This window comes from Podarcis cretensis (assembly GCF_951804945.1).
Source record: "Podarcis cretensis genome assembly, chromosome: 2".
Classification (NCBI taxonomy): domain Eukaryota; kingdom Metazoa; phylum Chordata; class Lepidosauria; order Squamata; family Lacertidae; genus Podarcis; species Podarcis cretensis.
In genome coordinates, this window is record NC_137171.1 from 25,688,917 (window position 1) to 25,712,163 (window position 23,247).

A 23,247-nucleotide genomic window follows, 5' to 3' on the forward strand; every position below is an offset into this window, starting at 1 on the left:
ACGGCTTCAGAGCATTTAATGTGCAATTGAGAGTGCTTGCAGACTGGCATGGGAGAAAGGTACTGAACGTACATGGGGTTAAGGTCTGCAGCTCAGCAGGGCATTTCCTGCTATCGGGCAGCATTGGAGAAGTTTGTGTTGCTGTACTGCAATCAGCAGGGAATATTGTGTTGTTTTTCAAGGAATCGCTAAACCAGATGTTGAACGGAAGTTGAGCCGGAGGTTTTAGCTTACTGCAGACGGGTAAACTCCTTTCCAGTGAATGATAGGATCTCTCTCTCCCCCCCCCCCAGTCTCTTCCATTTTTATTGCTGTTAAAGCTTACAGTAGAGATCTATTTGATGAAATAGAGGCCCTCTTCATATTCACAGCCACCTCTCAGCAACTGGCCGCAGATCTGAGGCTCAAACAGCTTGAGAAAGCAAGACACTTGGAAACGATTTGGTATAAGGACCATATGAAATTATTGCACACTGTATGAAATAATCAATATACTTTTAAGTGTAAATAAACTGTAACTGTAAAAAGCGATTGAGGATCATACTGGGGAGGGGGAAATTCTGGGATGGATGCAATTTTTTTAAAAAAAATAGTAGGTGCATCTTATTTAAAAATAAATATGTATGACATTAACATGGACTTCACAAGAATATATTACAGCTCTTAAGTCATATTCTCAGTCTTATCTTAAACATATATTGTGTTCCATAAAATTAATATATTTTTTTAAAAAAAGATTTGGGCTGATTCCAGCTTCTAACCATTGACACCAGCAAGTTTAAGCAAATCTCTATGCCTAACTCTAACCCATGGGTAGGTAAACTAAGGCCCAGGGGCCGGATCCGGCCCAATCACCTTCTAAATCTGGCCCGCGGATGGTCCAGGGATTAGCGTGTTTTTACATGAGTAGAATGTGTGCTTTTATTTAAAATGCATCTCCGGGTTATTTGTGGGGCATAGGAATTTGTTCATATTTTTTTCTTTAAAATATAATCTGGCCCCCCACAAGGTCTGAGGGACAGTGGACCGGCCCCCTGCTAAAAAGTTTGCTGACCCCTGCTAACCCTAAAGCCCAAGTCAGAGTACAGGGGTTCCCTTGTGGGGCAACACATGATGTTATGCATATGTTACCACAGTGCTGTCGTTCCTCTCTCTCTGAGGCTGTCGTTCCTCTCTCTGACACACAGTCACAGGAGTAGGGTTGCCATACATCCAGAATATGGCAGCTGGGAAACAGTGTCTGGGCAGAAATCACTATAATGTCCGGGAAAATCCAACTTTTGTGTCCGGATTTTCACTTTCTGAAATATGGCAACCCTACACAGGAGGTATATGCAGACTTGGTTGCAGAATGCATTTATGATTTAAGCCTGTATAAAGTAAGCCCCAATTTCCATCCCACTAAAGACCTCCCTATTGCCCATTTCTATCTTTAGCCGGAAAAAAAATCAAAATCAGCCAAACACAGAAACTAGCCAGAAATGGTGGAAAGAGACCCCTATCTCTAAGCATTTCAGTACCTTCCTTCCTTCCTTCCTTCCTTCCTTTCTTTCTTGAAAAAAAAGGACAGAGTCTAATGAAATCAGTCCTTAAATTTGTTTTGAAAGTAACAGTGAAAATGCATTCTGATGCTACAGATTCTTCCAGATGTGTAATGGTGTCTTTTTACTTTGTGGAAAGGATATACCTGCTGCATCCTACTCTGCCATTCATATTGTTGTATTTAATGTGACCAAGCAACCAACTGTTCCTGACTTGGTAGATTCAGTACTTTGGACTTCCCAAAGAGGGCAGTAGTATTCCACAAAAGACCTCCAGCGCCAGCATTGTGGAGAATTGTATCAGCAAGCATTTTAAACTCTCCAAAGAGGAATCTGTCTTAGCACATCTACCTCAGGAAAGGGGGAATTATTACACTTAATTAAAGTGTATTGATACCACATGTGACCTCACCTCTCCCATTTGGCTTTATTAATTGTATCAAAATTGAAAGCCTGTAAAGGTGTTTTTTTCTTTTCATCTAGAACAGTAACTATTATAAGCAAGCCAACGTGCCTTGTCTGATAATTAAAATGTGAATGTGAATATATGAATATGAATTGGTTTCCAATCACCGTTCATGCTGCTCAGGTGAAATACAAAGCAAAGTGCTGGCAAACGATTGAAAGAGACCGAGATCCTTTGAATGACAGCACGCTTCTCCAACCAGAAGTGATCAGCAGAATACACAGAAGCCCTCCCGAAACGTCTGAAGAATGTCCAATGCACACTGATTGGAGGGCAAGTGGGAGCATGGAGGCAGGTCCTACCCTTTACCTATGCATGCTCACAACATGATGTGTAAAAGGTAAAGGTAAAGGTACCCCTGCCCGTACGGGCCAGTCTTGACAGACTCTGGGGTTGTGCGCCCATCTCACTTAAGAGGCCAGGGGCCAGCGCTGTCCGGAGACACTTCCGGGTCACGTGGCCAGCGTGACATCGCTGCTCTGGCGAGCCAGAGCCGCACACGGAAACGCCGTTTACCTTCCCGCTGGTAAGCGGTCCCTATTTATCTACTTGCACCCGGAGGTGCTTTCGAACTGCTAGGTTGGCAGGCGCTGGGACCGAGCAGCGGGAGCGCACCCCGCCGCAGGGATTCGAACCGCGACCTTTCGATCGGCAAGCCCTAGGCGCTGAGGCTTTAACCCACAGCGCCACCTGCGTCCCAACAACAATGATGTGTACATTCTGTATAAACTGTGTGTGCAGAAACTTTGCATAGATGGTTGGGAATCCTGCACAATGCAGGGTTCTGGACCGCTCTAAGGAGCCCATGTATATACAGTAGGCCAGAGTCACATAAAGCCACTTCCGCCTTGAGGAGGAGGTGGAGTTGTGGGCTTCACGGCCCCACCAGGAGCACGGCGGCTGGAGCCCAGCCCCATGTGATTGGGGGGATTTCCGGCCACGTCACCCCCTGGCCAGCCAATTGGCTGGCTCTGGGGGCATGGCCTGCCCTATTTAAAGCAGGACACAGCCGGGGATCTCCCTCTTTCCCCGCCTGCCGGCTGTTCCTGCTTTTCCCACCCTCCCGCCCTATAAGGTTTTCGTTCCTTGACCTTGCTATGGACTTTGGTTGGTCGCCGTTGAGGGGCCTGGTAGGAATTTTTCCACTTGGCAAATTGGCACCAGCCACTTGGTTTTCGCCTGCCTCATAGCAAATTGTCACAACTTTCTTGGTATTGGCGGTTAGGCACTGGTATTGGTATTGTTTTGTAGATGGAAGAGGGGAGGAAGCGCCATCACCTGCCTTGCATATTGAAGGGTAGTCCGATAAAGGATTCCAGGGGGCGTGGCCCTATCTGAAGCCTGGGGAGGTGATGACCTAAGGCACGCCCCCTATTGGTGACCCCGGGAGAGTTCCTAGTTGATGTGCATCAGCAGGACTCCCCTACTGGTGGTTAACCCTTCCCGGACTTCAAGCGGACGGGCTGAAGTTGGATATAGTTGGTTAGAACCAATGCCTAAGCCAATACCGCTCATCACCTGCAACCAATAAAGTTGTGGCCTTATTTAGCCCATTAACCTTAATAATTGTGTCATGGGTCATTATTTCCATGGGGGGGGGGGACTCGCCATGCAACCAGTCCTGTTCAGAGTGGCTCAGTCAGTAGAGCATGATATTCTTAATCTCAGGGTTGTGGGTTCAATCCCCACGTTGGGCAAAAGATTCCTGCATTTCAGGGGCTTGGCCTACTAGATGACCTTTGTGGTCCATTCCAACTCTGTGAAAGGACCTCTGCTAGCCTCATGAGGATTTCCCCATGTCCACATGTTATTGAGGTAATATTAGGTAACATATTTAGGTATGTTACACTATCCTGTGGTCCATTCCAGCTTCACCACTGGAACTGGATGGCTGTCAGCGGCAGGGTGGTAAATCATGTCCCAGATTTGTCCAATCTCTGCAACCCAAACTGGCATGCCATAGCTGTGAGCCCTAAAAGGTGCTGCTCAAACCCTTTCCAATGCACAGCAGTATTTGTGTCAAATATGTAGAGGTTCCTCATCAGCAGAAATGATAAGATAAGAATGGTGCCCTGTAAGCAGGAAAAAAAAATCAGAAATGGCTGCTCTGCTGAAGCTGCCAACCTCATCAATTGTACACTGAAATATTACAGTTTACCCTGGATCCCAAACGCCTTGCGAGTCGAACGTTTTGGCTCCCAAATGCTGCAAACCTGGCAGTGACTGTTCTGGTTTGCGAACGTTCTTAGAAACCTGGACATCCGACGCGACTTGGCTTCCTGCAGCCAATCAGAAGCTGCACCTTGGTTTCCAAACGTTTTGGAAGTTGAATGGACTTCCGGAACTGATTCTGTTTGACTTCTGAGGTACCATTGCATTCTACTAACATAATGGTGCACAACTGCATCTGACACAGACTGTTTTTAGCCTAGGGGGTTACTGAAGTAGAAATTAAGAGCTTCCCTAGCTTGTGAAATTTCTTAAATTTCTTTCTTTCTTTCTTTCTTTCTTTCTTTCTTTCTTTCTTTCTTTCTTTCTTTCTTTCTTCTTTGGTGCTACTGGTCTTTATTCCCCCAAACTTGGCAGACGTTCAAGCCATCCAAGTTTGGCCTTTGCTGAAAATTTCAGAGAGAGGGGTTGCAAAGGGTTAATATCCTACCTGCCATGGCATTCCCTACCAATTCCCCAGAGAGGTCTGAATGGTTTTCCACTGCCACTGGAAATAATGACTCACAGCTGCAGGAACGTGCATCAACACTCGATATTCCCGTGTCAAGTGAACCTGTGTCACCACTGCACACTTACAATTAGCTAACACCGTACACTGTGCGGGACCCCCAGTCAAAGATTCTAACCACAAACCCATGTTTTTGCTTTGGGTGTTTCGGAAAGAGGTTTATCTTTAAAAAGAAAAGGGAAACCTCATGAAAAGTGTTCCTTGGTGAGTAATAATACATTTAACTAGCAAACCTGGATCATATGTTTGTGAAAAGCAAGAAAGCGATACTATCGGTGGGATGCCTCAATTCTGTAGCGGTTTCACACTCCATTTTAAAATGGAAATTATAATCACTGGGGTTTCAAAGTGGAAATTCCATCCAAATAAATGTTTGCACCTTTTCAGCATTCATTTGAGTTAATGATGATTTGGCTGTTTTGATAAGGGAAAATGTTTTAAGGGATTAAAATTGGATTTCAACGTATTTTTTATGAATGAATGAATGAATGAATGAAATCCAAAACAAACATACATGCAGTCAATTTCCTGCAGAACTTTCCTTTGTCTTTCATTTTAATGTGAGTAAATTTGGTTCGTGAATTCACTCAAGCCTGTTATTCCCATGAACCATATGCCATCTTCAGTCATGCTCCTCCATTGCCTTGTTGATGGAAATAGCATGACTAGCGTGATGGACGGCAGATCTCCAACCAAGCTTATGTTTAATAGGATTAAACAGAACAATGGTAAGCCTTGGCGTTCAATTATGAATCAGGAAAAAAGACATCATTGGTAATACTGGTAATATTCACTCTCTCTTCTCTGTCGCCCCTCACACAATAATCAGAGCTCAGTACTCGGCAGTGACCAGCATTCCATTTTCCTGAGCTTTGGCAATGAACTTTACCTCAAATTTGCCTCTGATGGTGGAGAGTGTCCTATATTGATCTGTCTTCCCCTCTCTTCTATAGAATCTGGTAACCCTACTCAACATTGCTGCTTCACCCAATGAGCACCAACATTGCAGGAGGTGGTTGGGTGTCAAAGAGTAGCTTGCATGCCTCAGTTTCCTTTCTAGGGAGGACTCAAACTACAAAGGATCCGAGTGTTTCCCATTCTGATGCTTTTCAAAAAGGACCTCAGTACAGTACACAAAAACAGCCTCAAGATCAGGGCCGGTTTGAGTTGGTATATTTCTGATATCATAGCACACAGTCCCTCAGTTTTTCATTTTTCCAATCTTACGTTCCGATCTTCACATTTGCATCCTTTTGTTTGTTTGTTTTTTAGTCTTCATGAAAATTCACCATCATTTTAAGGCACATTGTTCCTAATACACTTTTCCAAGCCATCTTCTGTAATACATGCATTTTAAAGCACATCCCTCACCTAATATGAGTACAGTGGTACCTTGGGTTACAGACGCTTCAGGTTACAGACTACGCTAACCCAGAAATAGTACCTCAGGTTAAGAACTTTGCTTCAGGTAGAACTGAAATAAACCTCTTAACGGGAAAATACAAAGAAATTTATTGAACAATAATATCAAAATGAATTAAAAATTTATATTATGACCATGGTTGAACAGTATTTGTAAATGAATATAGACAGACAACAAGAATTGTATATATAGAAAGATTTATTTGTTTACGGACATTTCATGGACAAAAATTGCAGAAGAACAACTACCGTATTTTTCGCCCTATAGGACGCACTTTTTCCCCTCCAAAAATGAAGGGGAAATCTGGGTGCGTCCTATGGGGCGAATGCAGGCTTTCGCTGAAGCTTGGAGAGCGAGAGGGGTCGGTGCGCACCGACCCCTCTCACTCTCCAGGCTTCAGGAAGACATTCACAGCTTAGGCAGCCCTGCGGGAGTTCCCGCAGGGCTGTCTAGGCTGCGGATAGCAGCCTGCTTCCCGGAGCGCCGGGCGCGCTGAAAGCAGAGCGCCCGGCGCTTCGGGAACACATCCGCAGCCTAGGCAACCCTGCGGGAGTTCCTGCAGGGCTGTCTAGGCTGAGGATAGCAGCCTCCCATCCAGCGCGAGGGGCGCCCTGAAGCAGAGCATCCCTCGCGCTGGGCAGACATCCACAGCGTGGGGAGCAGCCTGCCGACCGGCGCAAGGTGCGCCCTGAAGCAGAGCGCCCCTTGTGCCGGGCAGACATCCGCAGCGTGGGGAGCCCTGCAGGAGTTCCCTGCAGGGCTCCCCACGCTGCGGATAGCAGCCTGCTGCCCGGCGCGACGGGCACCCTGAAGCAGAGCGCCCCTCGTGCCGGGCAGACATCAGCCAGCCCCACAAGCTATCCCGCTATTCCTCGACCTGGTTCGGTTTCCCCAACCTGGTTTTTTTTTGGGGGGAAATAAAGGAATTTTCCCCCCCTTTATTTCCCCCCCCTCAAAAAAAAACCTAGGTGCGTCCTATGGGGCGGAGCGTCCCATGGTACGAAAAATACGGTATATACAAAATGGATAAAGACAATGCGAAAAGTTAAAGTGGACACAAAAAAGCCAGAAGAAGGAAGGAGGAAAGTCAGCTCTTGAGAGCAAGAATAAATGTAAAATGTAATATAATATGTGTATGTATAGTATGTAATTATAAAAAACTAATAAAGATCATCTTAAAAAAAAAAGAACTTTGCTTCAGGATGAGAACAGAATTCGCGTTGCGGTGGCAGTGGGAGGCCCCATTAGCTAAAGTGGTACCTCAGGTTAAGAACAGTTTCAGGTTAAGAACGGACCTCCGGAACGAATTAAGTTCTTAACCTGAGGTACCACTGTACTGTTTTGCTCAGATCTTGTATGTGGGCTTCCCATGCACATCTGGTTGGCCACTCACTGTGAGAACCAGATGCTGAACCAGATGGACGAATCTGCCTTTTTCCCTAATGCCCAGAAATGTCCATAACTGCAGGCCAGATGCAAGGTGAGATGGGAAATGTAGTCCCAACACTTCTGACTAATTTTAGTAGCACTGGGGTGCAGGAGAGGGAAATGACCCAACACTTCTTGCCGCTGGCACACACAGCCATAGCAGGGTGCTAAGCTTAAGCACAGCAAGAAGAAAGAGAGATCCCTCCATCTCTTTCCCTGCTTTTGGCACTGCTGCCATTGTTGTTGTTTAGTCGTGTCCGACTCTTCGTGACCCCATGGACCAGAGCACGCCAGGCACTCCTGTCTTCCACTGCCTCCCACAGTCAAACTCATGCTGGTAGCTTTGAGAACACTGTCCAACCATCTCATCCTCTGTTGTCCCCTTCTCCTTGTGCCCTCCATCTTTCCCAACATCAGGGTCTTTTTCAGGGAGTCTTCTCTTCTCATGAGGTGGCCAAAGAAATGTCAATGCCAAAGGAAAGTGACTGGGGGAAGGCAAGCAGGTAAGTGGCCAGGTGAGAGGCTGCTGGATTTTTGAGCTGTGTGTGTGTGGGGGGGGGGGGGGTGAGTATCGGATGTTGTCATGTTCCCAATGACATTGCTATGTGCACAACAGGGTCCAAAATTAGGTTCAAAAGAACAGAGATATTTTCTGAACCTAAGTCCAAATCTAACTGTAGAAGGAGTTTACCCAGTTCTGCTGGAGAGAGGGAAGAAAACCACCATTGCTATTTCTCCAGAGGTGGCCTGATAGATGCCACATAAAAAGGCCTAGATGGGAGCTATCATTCTCTCACAGTGCAGGAAAGCCGAGTCTTGCATTTCCTGTTATCCATACTGCCGGCTCCAAAGGTTGGTAGCATCTCCTACTGTGAGTGGACTCAGCCTGTAAGTGCCCTAGGTGGCAAAAAAGAAGCAGCAGCAGCTGGTAGCTATTTGAAAACAGAGTTCAAAACCCACATGTTCTCAATATTTTGATAGAGCCCCAAGCAATTTATTTCTACAAGTTAAACGTCTTCAGCATCATTCAGCTCAAAAGAACATACACAACTCTCATGCCAACGATGGTAAACGACGGACCATCAATGCCAAAGACACAACAGCCCCTAAGTGTTGAGGGCATTAGTTAAATATTTATTAATGGCAAACCCCATGCCTATGGATGAATGCCGCACAAACTTGAGCAACTCTAATATCTCTATAAAGCTGATGTATATAAGTAGCAAAACTGTGTATGTACAGTGGTACCTTGGGTTAAGAACTTAATTCGTTCTGGAGGTCTGTTCTTAACCTGAAACTGTTCTTAACCTGAGGTACCACTTTAGCTAATGGGGCCTCCCGCTGCTGCTGTGCTGCCACTGCACAATTTCTGTACTCATCCTGAAGCAAAGTTCTTAACCCGAGGTACTATTTCTGGGTTAGCAGAGTCTGTAACCTGAAGCGTCTGTAACCTAAAGCGTCTGTAACCCGAGGTACCACTGTACTATAAGCATATCAGGCAGTTGCCAGCACATTTCATGCACTCTCCTTCAGAAGAATGTGGACCCTAGTCTAGCCCCACCACGGTTTAACACCATGGCTTGTTATGAAACTGTGAACCATAGTTTACTGGTTCAAATGAAACAGGAAACTAGTGATGGAAGATGTTTGTCTGTTGGCTCAGATGAAAGGGTTGTGTGTACAAGCATAGTATTCATTCATATCACAGCTTATTACACCAAGTAGGATTGTCCAACCACTGTCAATATGACGCTAGAACAAGATTGTATTAAAAACAGTCCCCTGATATCTATTAAGAATGTTTGGGGTAATGGATCACCTTCAATACCATCCTGTTCCAGTTAGAATTACTGGTATGACAACAAGAGGCCTACCTACCTGTGTGTTCTCGATAAACCAGGGGTGAAGGAGGGGAAGATGTAAAACACAGCATGAACAGCGAGAGCAGAGTCCTTCTCCTGTCTGTGTCTTCCCCTTCCAACTTCTTTTTAAAAACCATTTACATTACCTCCACCCCAAGAGATAAGTGGCAAAAAGAGGGATGGGGGGGGAGTAGGTGTGTATGGAAAAGGTTTGTTCCCCACCGCAGCTCGCATGCCACCTCCTGCCCATTCCTGTGTGTGCTTTAAATCTCCATCTCACCCCTTCCTCGTTTTGTAGCACTTCAGCGTAAACTGGGCCAGGTCATGCCATATCACATCTTGTTTTAGCCTAAGTGTTTGTGAGCTGGAAATATAGCTGTGTGCAAAGCTCAGCAAACAGGTCACCAATCAAAAGGGAGGGGGGTGGAGGTTCAACTCAGGCTCCCATCAGTTGGCTGTGACATGGGCCACTATGACCTGCCACGCACCATTTATAAAGTATTAAAAATGATGAAGGAGGAAGTCTGATATTTGAACTTCAGGAAATAGTCATAGGGGCATAGTTGGAAAAGGGAAAAAGTTGCCAAAATGTATTAGTTTGAGGTAAAGTTTCACCGAATCCTCGCTCAGTTGCAGACTGCCTGTTCTCCAAACATGTACAGTTGGAACCTCCTTCATATTTTTAATAAGGTGCAATTATTGTTGTAGCATGCTTTAAAAAATAAAAAAAAATGCTGAAACGAACCGAGGCATTTTTCCAGGGCTGTCACAGTCAGTTTTGTATGAAAGTTAACTCTGAGCAAACTGAAAGACAGCAGGCTAGGTCCACTGTTGCATTCAAGGGGTGATCATTCATCTAAGTTGATTAAGTTAGGCTGATTTAGGTCAGCTGACAAGGGGACCAAAATGTTAAGAGGAGTTGCATGGCTTTCTTATTTCCATAGTGGGTACCCTTTTTGATATTCACCCATATTTGATGCTCTTACTCTGCTACACTTGTCACTCCCTATTACCTGCCCCCTCATTACCTATTTTGGTATCTGCACATAAAGGTGTTATAAAAATAACAATAACACGTTTGGCACACCAGAATTCCAGGTCAACCTCTATTACACCCAAACTAGTATACACCATCCTACAAATTACATTTAACAGGAGAGGTGATTACGCAGAACCAGAGAGGGAGCTACATCAGACATACCGTATTTTTCTGTGTATAACACGCCCCCATGTATAAGATGCCCCCTACTTTTGGGGACTGCAATTTTATAAAATGGGGGGAGATGGCCCATAGTTGTTGAGCTTTTGGGGGGAAGGATTGCCCCTAGTTGTTGAGGGTTTTTTGGGAGGGCAATGCCCTGAAAATGACTCACCCGACGTTGCCAATCGCACGCATCACAGAACAAAACAAGCGTCTGCCTGCTCTCCGCCAGCAGCCACCAATCCTAAGCAGACCTTGCAGCAGCCACCAATCACCCACCCAATTGCCACTGACATGTTCCTGCTCGCAGCTGCAACCTATCGCCCGTCCCGCATATGCACTATCCGTGTATTAGACACCCCTCGATTTTTAACATTATTTTAGAGTAAAAAAAACCCATGTCTTATACACAGAAAAGTATGGTAATTTATAGAAGACTACAGAACTTACTGATTGCATTAACTCAGGGGTCAGCAAACTTTTCCAGCAGGGGGCCGGTCCACTGTCCCTCAGACATTGTGGGGGGCCAGAATATATTTTTTTGGGGGGGAATGAATGAATCCTATGCCCCGCAAATAACCCAGAGATGCATTTTAAATAAAAGCACACATTCCACTCATGTAAAAACACCAGGCAGGCCCCACAAATAACCCAGAGATGCATTTTAAATAAAAGGGCACATTCAACTCATGTAAAAACACGCTGATTCCCAGACCATCCGCGGGCCAGATTTAGAAGGTGATTGGGCCGGATCTGGCCCCTGGGCCTTTGTTTGCTTACCCATGCATTAACTGTTTATTCTGTTATGTCCTTCCTCCACATAGCCCAGGCATACATGGGTCTCCTCAGTGCCCTTCCTTCTAGATCTGGGATGGGGAACCAACAACCATCATTTGTTTGCTTATTAATCATTATAGAATTATAGAATTGTAGAGTTGGAAGGGACCACGAGGTTTCACCTAGTCCGACCCCCTGCAAGTCAGGAATCTTTCACCCAATGTGGGGCTTGAACCCACAACCCTGAGATCTAAACCCTGAGATCAGAGACCAAGTGTCTCATGCTCCACCAAATGAACTACCCACAGGGTTTAGAATATGTATTTAGAATATTTTTAAGTCCACCCTTAATCAAATAATCCCAGGGTGGGTTATGATATAATTAAACCAACAAATCATTAGTGATATGTAAGTTGCTCAGGGAGTCTTTTTTGTTGTTGTTGTTAATGAAGAGTGAGATACAAAGTCTTTAAATAAATTCCAAAACATTGCAAGCAGTTGAGGGCAGATAAAAATAATGCAGTATCAAAATGTCCGATCGTAAAAATAGCCAAGGGGCTCCAAAATTCCAGTGGCGGCCTAACCATCACATAAATGCCACACAAATAGGTATTTGCCTGGCGCCAAAGCACCAAAAGCACCAGGGCCAGTTAAGCTTTTGGGAAAGGCATTCCACAGTCGGAGTGCGGCCACAGATTGTCCCGCGCGCCCCAGTCACTAAATCATTGTAGTCCCCTGCAACATAACTCGGAATTGAGAAGAAAGTTACCTCTAAGTTTATGCTTAGCCCAGGGTTTTCAAGAGCTGAGTCCAGTTCTTTCCTTCCAAAACAAACAAACAAGCGAAACAAACCTTTGCTTCTCTCCCCCTCCCCACTGCAACTTCCCTGTTTCAGCAGACCAGCTTACGAAATAAAGTTTTTAAAAACAGTTGTGAGCAAATTGCAAGAAAATACAATTTCCTCTTTTGAAGAAATGTTCATCTTTATTTCACGTCACACGGACAGATTTCTGCAGAAGTGGAATGGAAGAGAATTGTGGGTAAATGCAGAAGTCAGCAAAGTTTTTGTGGCTTGGGCCGGTTCACGGTCCCACAGACGCCACGGTAGTGCGTAAACACTATTTCCGTCACTCCTTCCAGCGCAGAGGAGGCATGCGTAGCTTCCCATTGGCTGCAGAAGCTTCCTGCAGCCAATGGGAAGCCAGCGGTCCTCGCTCTACTCTGCGCTTGTGGCCCATGGGCCTTAGGTTGCCGACCCCTGGGTAAAGGCATACAGAAGTGGCAAGGGTGAGAAAATAGATTCCTCAATCCCTATGGGACACAATTGATAATGAGTAAATCTCAACTGTCACTCTGTGCGTTACGATCGCAGCCGAGTTTAGTCCAAAAGGAGCTGGGCCCACCAATGACATGGAGGGAGCCATCGGAGAGCCATATGCCAGTAGACTCCTCAATCATACAGCAAGCTAAAGAGATAGAATAAGGTGAAGACAGACAACCCCCCTCAGTATGATGGAAACGGCTTCAGCATTTGTTTGCCCTGAAACCAAATGCTTCAGAATGCAGCTAGAAAGAAAGTGGCCCATTACATATTGTCCCTATTAGGGTAATACATTTGTTAGGCAAACCAAAATGCCGCAAAATGGTGTGCAAGATTGTGAGTTTCCCCCAAACTCTGCATCAGGAGAAACATTTTAAAAAAACCCAAGGGGCAATCCCTGAGTGTGTACTGTATGTTTTCCTCAGGGAGCAGGTTTTAATTTGTTCCAAATAACTTATAATCGTATCCATGTATGGCCATTTATAAGAAGCTTTTTTTTTTACTGGTTTGAACAGCTGTTCACAACATGCATGTATAGAATAGGTCAGTGGTTCCCAATGTCCTGCCCACCAGAGACCACTTGAAAATTTGCATACCTGTTAATGATTTTTTCTTTCTGTTGTGCTATAAGCTGTATGGTTACTAATGGCATTATATATATATATATATATATATATATATATATATATATATATATTTAAACATAAATGCAGAAATAAAAAACAATGAAACATATATCATACCTTCTCTTCTCCCAGGTCTCGGATTCTGCTACTAATGGCATTTTTATTAGGTCTTGCATTTCTTACATTGTATGCATTGCATTGTATTACAATTGGAAGTCCAGAGAACTCTGAAGAATTCAGATTCTAAGTGTTTTTCAAAGATATGCCATGGACTATCTGAAGGAAGCCTGTGGACCACTGGTCCATTGACCACAGTTTGGAAAATCCTAGCATAGATGAAGTGCCTACCATAGCACATGCTTATTTATATGTTGTTGTTGTTGTTTAGTCGTGTCCGACTCTTTGTGACCCCATGGACTAGAGCATGCCAGGCACTCCTGTCTTCCACTGCCTCCCGCAGTTTGGTCAAACTCATGCTGGTAGCTTCGAGAACACTGTCCAACCATCTCATCCTCTGTTGTCCCCTTCTCCTTGTGCCCTTCATCTTTCCCAACATCAGGGTCTTTTTCAGGGAGTCTTCTCTTCTCATGAGGTGTTCAAAGTAATGGAGCCTCAGCTTCAGGATCTGTCCTTCCAGTAGCACTCAGGGTTGATTTCCTTAAGAATGGATAGGTTTGATCTTCTTGCAGTCCATGGGACTCTCAAGAGTCTCCTCCAGCACCATTATTCAAAAGCATCAATTCTTTGGTGATCAGCCTTCTTTATGGTCCAGCTCTCACTTCCATACATCACAACTGGGAAAACCATAGCTTTAACTATACGGAATTTGTTGGCAAGGTGATGTCTCTGCTTTTTAAGATGCTGTCTAGGTTTGTCATTGCTTTTCTCCCAAGAAGCAGGCGTCTTTTAATTTTGTGGCTGCTGTCACCATCTGCAGTGATCATGGAGCCCAAGAAAGTAAAATCTCTCACTGCCTCCATTTCTTCCCCTTCTATTTGCCAGGAGGTGATGGGACCAGTGGCCATGATCTTCGTTTTTTTATCTTCGCTTATTTATATAGATGCTCTAAATGCCTTACAATTATAGTTGTCTTAGTTGTTCCTGTGATGAGTTCAGTTCAGTAGCAGATGGAGGAGTTGGATGGAATGACTCATCCAGGGCCCCCATTGCTAATCGTGGCTTTAACAGTGATTTCTTCAACAACATGCTACCCAATCATACCCATCAGTTACCTGGCCTGTGGCATCATTTTTATTTATAATTGAGATCTCTTTGTTCCAAACAGCATCTTCTGGGGAGGGGTGGGGTGTGTGGGAAAATCAATCCCTCCAAGCAAATTAATATACCGTTCCCAGTTTGGGTTTTCCTCAATGTGGGGAAAGAGGTTAAAAATGTTTACATGTAAATACAAATCTAAAGGTGGAAAACACCAAAGATCAAAAGAAGCCAGATCTTTTTTGGGTCCTTTTCTCCTCAATAGATTTGTACGTCCCTGGCGGAAAATGAGCTCTATGAACCTCAAAGTATTAATTTAATGACATGCTTCTTTGCAGTGGTTGCTTGTAATTATAGGATCCAAGGTTGAATATATATAAAAATGTGGATGTATTTTAAGGGAATAGAGTTAATTTTATTTATAGAAAGTAAGTTACTCTCTTTCCGAGCCATGAAAACACCTTTGAGTACTATTTTTTCCTGCTTAAGTATGGGTTCCTTCCCGGGTGTAAGTGCAATCAAGGAAATGTAATTACATCTTGCATCTCAGAAGCTAAATATTTGAATTCATGCTAATATATTTGCTCTCTAGTTCGTGGTAAATGTGGCCTATGTACAAGACACTTCTGCATTGGAAAGAACAGTCTAAAATGAAATAAAATGCATATATCTGACGTTCACATGCAGTCGATGAGAATTTAAATAAGGAAAGAGCGAGCCATGGGGGGAAAATTAACTCATGCTGCTTGGGAAGAAAAATAAAATGCTTGGAAGCCTAACAGTTCCCATTTGCATGAAGTACACGTTCATTCTAATGAAAGAAGTTGACTCATCCCGTGGATATCTCGGCAATATGGATTACACATGTTGCCTTTTCCAGCCAACAAGTGTTTAAAATCTGACTTCAGAGTTAGCACTACCTCATAGCTGGTGACAGCAGCCTAACAAAAGACCTGTGAATGATGCCACCAAGGTGGATTCCTCTGGCAAGAGCAGCCATGGCTGTAATGTTGGTACAGCTGATTAAGGCCTGGTTGTCAGTGCCGTCTTCTCTCATCAGTTTCACTGTTAAGGAGAAAGGATGGGATTCTGACTGAGATCTTGAGATGAACGGACAGAAAGCCGGCGGAGGCAGCCTCAACTTTGTGGATTCATGTATATGATTGGCAAAAGGGGACACCACAGATGAAGTATTTCATGGGCAGGTTTTAGGAACTCACTCTGAATGAAGCTTTGTTCAAGAGTTGTATTATTTTTGCTAGATATTCGTTCTCTCACCACCCCATGCTGCCACTGTTGCTTCTTCTTCTTCTTCTTCTTCTTCTTCTTCTTCTTCTTCTTCTTCTTCTACAACCCAGGTGGATAAGAAAGCCCAACAGAGACTCCATCTCCTCAGAGTATTGCGGAAGAATGATGTCAATCAACATTTCATTATCTCCTTCTACCGGTCCACAATAGAAAGTGTCCTTTCATACTGCATCACGGTGTTGGACGCTGGTTTGACATAATCTGATAGGAAGTGCCTACAGAGGGTGGTGAATACAGCACAAGGTATTATGGCATGTCCCGTGAATCTGCTGGATGAAATAGCGGAAGAACGTTGCCTCAGGAGAGTGAGGAAAATTCTCAGGGATGATTCACACCCTGGCCAGCACTTTCTTGATCTCCTGCCCTCAGGCAGAAGATATAGAAGCATGATTAGTCTCACCAATAGGGTAAAGAACAGCTTCTATCCATGGGCTGTTGGCTGCTGAATGAAAAGATAACAACAGGGCAATTGACTTTCAGGTTTGGTGGGTGTGCGTCAGTAAACGAGGGGAATTAAGACTAAGAGAGCTGAGTGGGGGGTGCTCGTGTAATCTCACTGTATACAAGTTGTACAAGTGACAATAAAGTATTTCAAATTTCAAATTCTTCTTCTTTGAATTTATATACTGCCCTATACCCGGAGGTGTCATGGCGGTTCACAGAAGACAACTAGCAGTACAATTCTCTGACTGTCTCAAAAGGTAAAGGTAAAGGACCCCTGACAGTTAAGTCCAGTCATGAACGACTCTGGGATTGTGATGCTCATCTCGCTTTACTGGCCAAGGGAGCCGATGTTTGTCAGCAGACAGTTTTTCTGGGTCATGTGGCCAGCATGACTAAGCCGCTTCTGGCGAAACCAGAGCAGCTCACGGAAACGCCATTTACTTTCCCACCAGAGCTCTACCTATTTATCTACTTGCACTTTGACATGCTTTCGAACTGGCAGGAGCTGGGACAGAGCAACGGGTGCTCACCCCATTGCAGGGATTCAAACCGCCGACCTTCTGATCGGCAAGCCCTAGGCTCAGTGGTTTAGACCACAGAGCCAAGTACAATCGTCTGACTCTCTACTTAGAACTAAATGCCACTGATTGCAATTGGGCTTACTCCTTGGTAATTCTTTATTGGATTGAAACTCAAATGCTTCATAATTAAATGGCTGCCATGATTTATTATTTTTTAAAAATGAAGATATTGGAAGTAGAGAACACTCTCAAAGGAAGAATGGCTGATGAAAATCTTGGAATATGCAGAGATGGCACTGATAACAGATACAAAATTTAGAATCTTTTAAAGATTGGAAACCACTTCTAGTCTATATAAAAGTTATTTCCCATATGCGAAGACCACAGTGGGGTTTGAAGTGTAAGTGTTACAACCGGCTTAAACTGGTTCCAGCTGGCCTGCACCTGTTACAACTGGTCTGGGCCAGTTCCGCTGAGACCTGTTCTAACTGGCCTGGACGAGTTCCAACAAGCTTGGACCTGTTCCCTCCAGTCTGGGCTGGTTCCAACCAACCTAGACCTGTTCCAACCAGTCTGAGCTGGTTCTAAACTGCCCTAGACCTGTTCCAATCAGTTCAAAGCGATCTGACCTGGTTCCAATTGATCAGAATTGGTTCCAATCAGCCTGGACCTGTTTCAACCACCTTGGACCTGTTCCAACCGTCCTGGACCTTTTCTAACTGGCTTGGACCCATTCCAATCGGCCTGGACCTATTCCATCTGCTCTGTGCCAGTTCCAATCAGTCTGAACCAGTTCCAACTGGTCTGTGCCAGTTCCAACAGGTCTAAACCAGTTCCACCGCCCTGGACTAGTTGGAATCGGTCTGAACCGGTTCCAACTGGCCTGGACCCTTTCCAACTGGTCTGAACCAGTTCCAACTGACCTGGACCCTTTCCAACCGGTCTGGGCTGGTTTCAACCGGTCTGAACCGGTTCCAACTGGCTCAGACCAGCTCCAACTGGCTTGGAGCAGTTCCAACCGGCTTGGAACAGTTACAACTGGCTCAGACAAGTTCCAACCAGTCTGAACTGGTTCCAACTTGCTCAGAACAGCTCCAACCGGTCCGAACCATTTCCAACTGGCTCAAACCAGCTCCAACCAGTCTGAACTGGTTCCAACTGGCTCAGACCAGTTCCAACAGGTCTGAACCGGTTCCAACTGACTCAGACCAGCTCCTACCAATCTGAACCGGTTCCAAACGGCTCAGACCAGTCTGGTTCCAGCCAGCTTGGACTGGTTCCAACTGGCTTCAAGCGGTTCCAACCGGTCTGGACTGCTTCCAACCTGTCTAGAACGGTTCCAAGCAGCTTGAACCGGTTCCAACTGGTCTGGACCGGTTCCAACTGGTCTAGACTGATGCCAACCAGCTTGGACCGGTTCCAACCGGTCTAGACCAGTTCGAACCACCATCAACCGGTTCCAACTGGTCTGAACCTGTTCCAACCAGTCTAGCCCGGTTCCAGCCAACTTGGACCGCTTCAAACAGGCTTCAACCAGTTCCAACCAGTCTGAACCAGTTCCAACCTGTCTGAACCATTACCAACCAGTATGAACCAGTTCCAACCAGTCTAGACCGGTTCCAATCAGCTTGGACAACTTCAAATCGGCTTCAACCGGTCTAGACCGGTTCCAACCAGCTTCAACCAGTTCCAACCGGTCTAGACCGGTTCCAACCAGCTTGGACAGCTTCAAACCGGCTTCATTCGGTTCCAACCGGTCTAGACTGGTTCCAACCATCTTGGACCAGTTCCAACCGATGTAGACCGGTTGAATCCGGGTTCAACTGGTTCAAACTGGTCTGGAAAAGTTCCAACTAGTCTAGACCGGCTCCAACCTGCTTGGACCGGTTGAAACTGGCTTGGACCGGTACGAAACAGCTTGGACTGGTTCAGACCGTCTGGACCGTATCCAACTAGTCTGGACCGGCTCCAACCTGCTTGGACTGGTTCAAACAGGCTTCAACCGGTTCAAACCAGCTTGGACTGGTTTAAACTGGTCTAGACCGGTTCCAACTGGCTTCAACCAATTCAAACCAGTCTGAACCAGTTCCAACTGGTCTAGACCGGTTCCAAGCAGCTGGGACCGGTTCCAACTGGTGTGAACTGGTTCCAACCAGTCTGAACCAGTTCCAACTGGTCTAGCCCGGTTCCAGCCAGCTTGGACCAGTTCCAACTGGCTTCAACCGGTTCCAACCAGTCTGAACCGGTAGAGCTGTACAGTCATACCTTGGTTTACAGATGCTTCAGGTTGTGCGTTTTCGGGTTGCACACTTTGCTAAACCCAGAAGTACCAGAATGGGTTACTTCCAGGTTTCGACACTCACACATGCACAGAAGCACCAAATTGTGACCCGCGCGTGTGCAGATGCAGCGCTGCGGGTTGTGAACGCTGCGGGTTGCAAACGTGCCTCCTGTACGGATCACGTTCGCAACCTGACTGTCCACTTAATTTTATTTATTTATTTATTTATACATACCCCACCCATCTGGCTGGGTTTCCCCAGCCACTTTGGGCAGCTCCCAACAGAATATTAAAAACCCGGTAAAACATCAAACATTAAAGAACTTCCCTAAACAGGGCTGCCTTCAGGTGTCTTCTAAAAGTCAGATAGTTGTTTATTTCCTTGACATCTGTTGGGAGGGTGTTCCACAGGGTGGGTACCATTACCAAGAAGGCCCTCTGCTTGGTTCCCTGTAACCTCATTTCTTGCAGTGAGGGAATCACCAGAAGGCCCTCGGAGCTGGACCCCAGTGTCCAGGCTGAAGGATGGGGGTGGAGATGCTCCTTCAGGTATATTGGGCTGAGGCTGCTGCCCTCAGGTGAATTGGAGAGAACTGCTCCACCGCTAGTGTTGAAGTAAGAGTCTATTGGTAGTCTAGTCAGCTTCTGTATTTGGAATGAGGCGAGAGTAACATCTAGTCCTTCACTGGTGTAATGAAGCCCAGATTCCACGAAACATTTAGGAGAGCTGGAGGATCCTGACCTAACTCACTGCATGTTTGCTCATTGTTAGGCTACCACCCGCACATGTTCCTCAAACTTCCTCGTGGAAAATATCCAGAGAAGCAGATCCCACAATTCTCACAGGTGTCGCTTTCAGAGCGATGTGCAATGAATGACAAGCAGTTCCATCTCCACAGAGTAGAGAACTTTGCTGTGTCAGATCCAGGAAACCTCAAGGAGCGCAGGGGAGAGGCGGGTGGGAGGAGGCTAAGTCTGGACCACAGCCAAACGAAACCTTGTTGAGGAAAAATAAATATCTCTGCTGGATGTCTTTCAGAGATACCGGGATTGAGCTAGAATTTCCTCATGATGCTTGTAGTGGCGACCATGATTGATGCTGTCTACACCCAGGGTTATTAGCAAGCATTCGGAACAGAAGGCATGTTCAAGCTCAAGAGAAAACATTTAGAAGACTCTTCCCCATGCCCCACCCCCACCCCAGAAAACAAGAGAGCATAGTGTCCACCTGACTCCTTAACCCTATCGGCACCGAAACACAAACCACAAGTTGGTGGCAATTTAATGGATTCAACGCCAATAAGGCAGTGATGAATGAAGTTACTGTGTGGCCTTGAATGCTAGAATTGTGCAATACCTTCCCCCTATAGGGTTAATATACTCAAAGCACAGCAAGGCAATTATAATCCCAGCCACTGCCAGTGTTTAAGGAGCTAGTCTGGTAATATGTGGTCTCTCTCATTCATTCCTTCATTCATTCAGTGACTTGGGGGCATCAAAAAATGTGGGGATTAGATGACACAAGGTGTATTCAGATAACTACTCCTGATAGGTGTAGTGCAATTGAAGATTTCAAACAAGCCATAGACTTGCCTCCATATGATTGACTACTTCAATAAATAATGCAATATTTCACTAACAGATTATTACATACTGATTGACTGCTTAAAACAAATAGCACATTACACCAGTAGAGATGATTACATTTCCTCTCAATCACAACATGCAAACCATTGCAATTTCTGCCTGCAATGAAATCTGTGGCACAGATAGGATCTCACAATTTTATATTGTGACAATGCAACAGAGATCCCCAGACTTCTTTCATATTTGGTGAAAGTCCCAGTAAAGGTTTTCCCCGAGCAAAACATTCCAACAGTTCCACTGGTCAATGAAATCTGGTATATAATGTGTCCGGTACTTCATATCTACCACTAGACAGTTCCAGTCGTGACGAATAAGGGCTGAGCAATCTTACAGCGTTATTTCCTATAGAGCAGGGTTTTTCCAAACTTGGGTCTCCAGCTGTTTTTGGACTACAACTCCCATCATCCCTAGCTAGCAGGACCAGTGGTCAGGGGTGATGGGAATTATAGTCCAAAAACAGCTAGAGGGTACAGCTGCCATATAAGAACATTACATGTTCAAAGTCAAGAACTTTGCTTTGTCCCCAAACCATGACTCCTTTCATGACAACAGATAAACCTTTTTCCTCTAGTACCTCTCAGAATAAAGGGCACATTGTGCCTTGCAGGGAATCACAACTATTCTGTGCACATAATGGATGACTCATTATAACAGGAGCAACATATCTTTTCAGCATTCTAATGAGTAGGCAGTAGTCCATATTTTTATGACCTCAACATGGTCTGTCATACTGTACTGTCCCCAACACTCATCCCTTTTCTGCTTTCTGCTACCTACTTGTAGATTCCATCGTCACCATTTGGGAACACTTACTGGGATATTTCCCTGCCAACAGAAGCACTACACACTTCCTAGGAAAGTGAAGTGCACTGAAGTCTCAAATCCCTGATACCTGGCAACTGCTTTAGGCAGAAAGTAATGTAGGGCTGACCTAGTTTGAACAGGCTGCAAATGAGCAAACAAGAAAGCGAGAACATAAGTTTTCCTCCTCCTCCTCCTCCTCCTCCTCCTTCTCCTCCTCCTCCTCCTCCTCCTCCTCCCTCCCAAATCCATCAAGTAAAGGTAAGACGCTTAGATTATGTTCAGTGAACCATTCACCATGCAAGGAGGATTTTAATCCTTCCCAAGAGGTCAATATATTTTATTTTCAAGGGGGAGCGGTGAAAAGACTGAACGAGACCTAAATCTGGCATAAATTGATCTCTGAAAGGAAAGTTCTTTGCGGCAGCAAACATAATCACCACCAAGCCAGCGATCACAAGTGAAAATCAAAATGATATCATTGGAACTGCCCAACCCGATTGAGTTACCTATTGATTGATTGGCAAATTTTAGAATGTCAAGTGCCCCAAATTGTCTGCCAGTTAGACTCATGAGCTGTGGGTTTTTTCTATAGCCATTTTCATCTATCCAAACAAGAACTTTTCTTCTTCTTCTGAGTGTATGGGATAAAATATCAGAGTGTGCAAAATGACTGGCTGCTATATTTAACTCAGACAAACACATAACAAATCACTATTCTGCAGTGAGGAGGCACACCTCATCGGCTGTATTTTCTTCTTCTCCTTGAGGCCTGGATGTAAGACCACAGCCCTCTAAATAATCCTCCAGAAATAGACCAATGAAATGTTCTCTCTGACAACAGACACAGTATTATACCTGCAGCTGGCAAATGTTTCCACTGTCGAACCACCTTTCCTTTTCATTTCCAGTAAAAATTCGGTCCCAAGGGGAACAGTCAGCAGCTAGGATTTTAATTACTTTTCTCCAGTAGAGCAGAATTGAGAGTAGCAATTACATTTATGCCTCCCTCCCTTTCTCTCTTCTTCCTTTGGGGAGAAACAAGAGAATAAGCTAGTTGCAAATGAAACGGGGCGGGCTTCTATCTCATGAGATCACAACTGCAGACATTAACGAATCATAACGAAGACCACAATCGGACTTTATTTGACAAAGCACTTCTATGGTCCTGACATGGGCCACCATAATACTGGTAGAACTTAGTTAGGTCCTATGAACTCTTAGGCCACATCCACATTTAAAACACTCTTATATACCACTTTAACAAACATACTCCACCCCCCAAGTATCTTGGAAATGTGGTTTGTTGAGGATGCTGAGAGTTGTTAAGAGGCCCTTCATAGAGCTACCACCTCTACCATAAATCGATTATGTTGTTTGGTGCAAGTCATTATTTACAATGCCCTGGTGTTTCCCTTTCAGTTACAGAAGACTGCTCTGTAATCATCATCCCAAAGTTCATATAAAGTCACTTTCAAGGCTACACAGTCATCATGACGACGTAACGTAACTGCATATAAACAGGATTCCTGATTTGTGCAATACAGTGAGACATAAAGCATTCAATTCTTCAGCTTCGATATCAGAAATGCAATTTGCTCAGCAATGCAGTCCTACCTCGGAAGTCAAACGCCTTGTGAGTCAAACG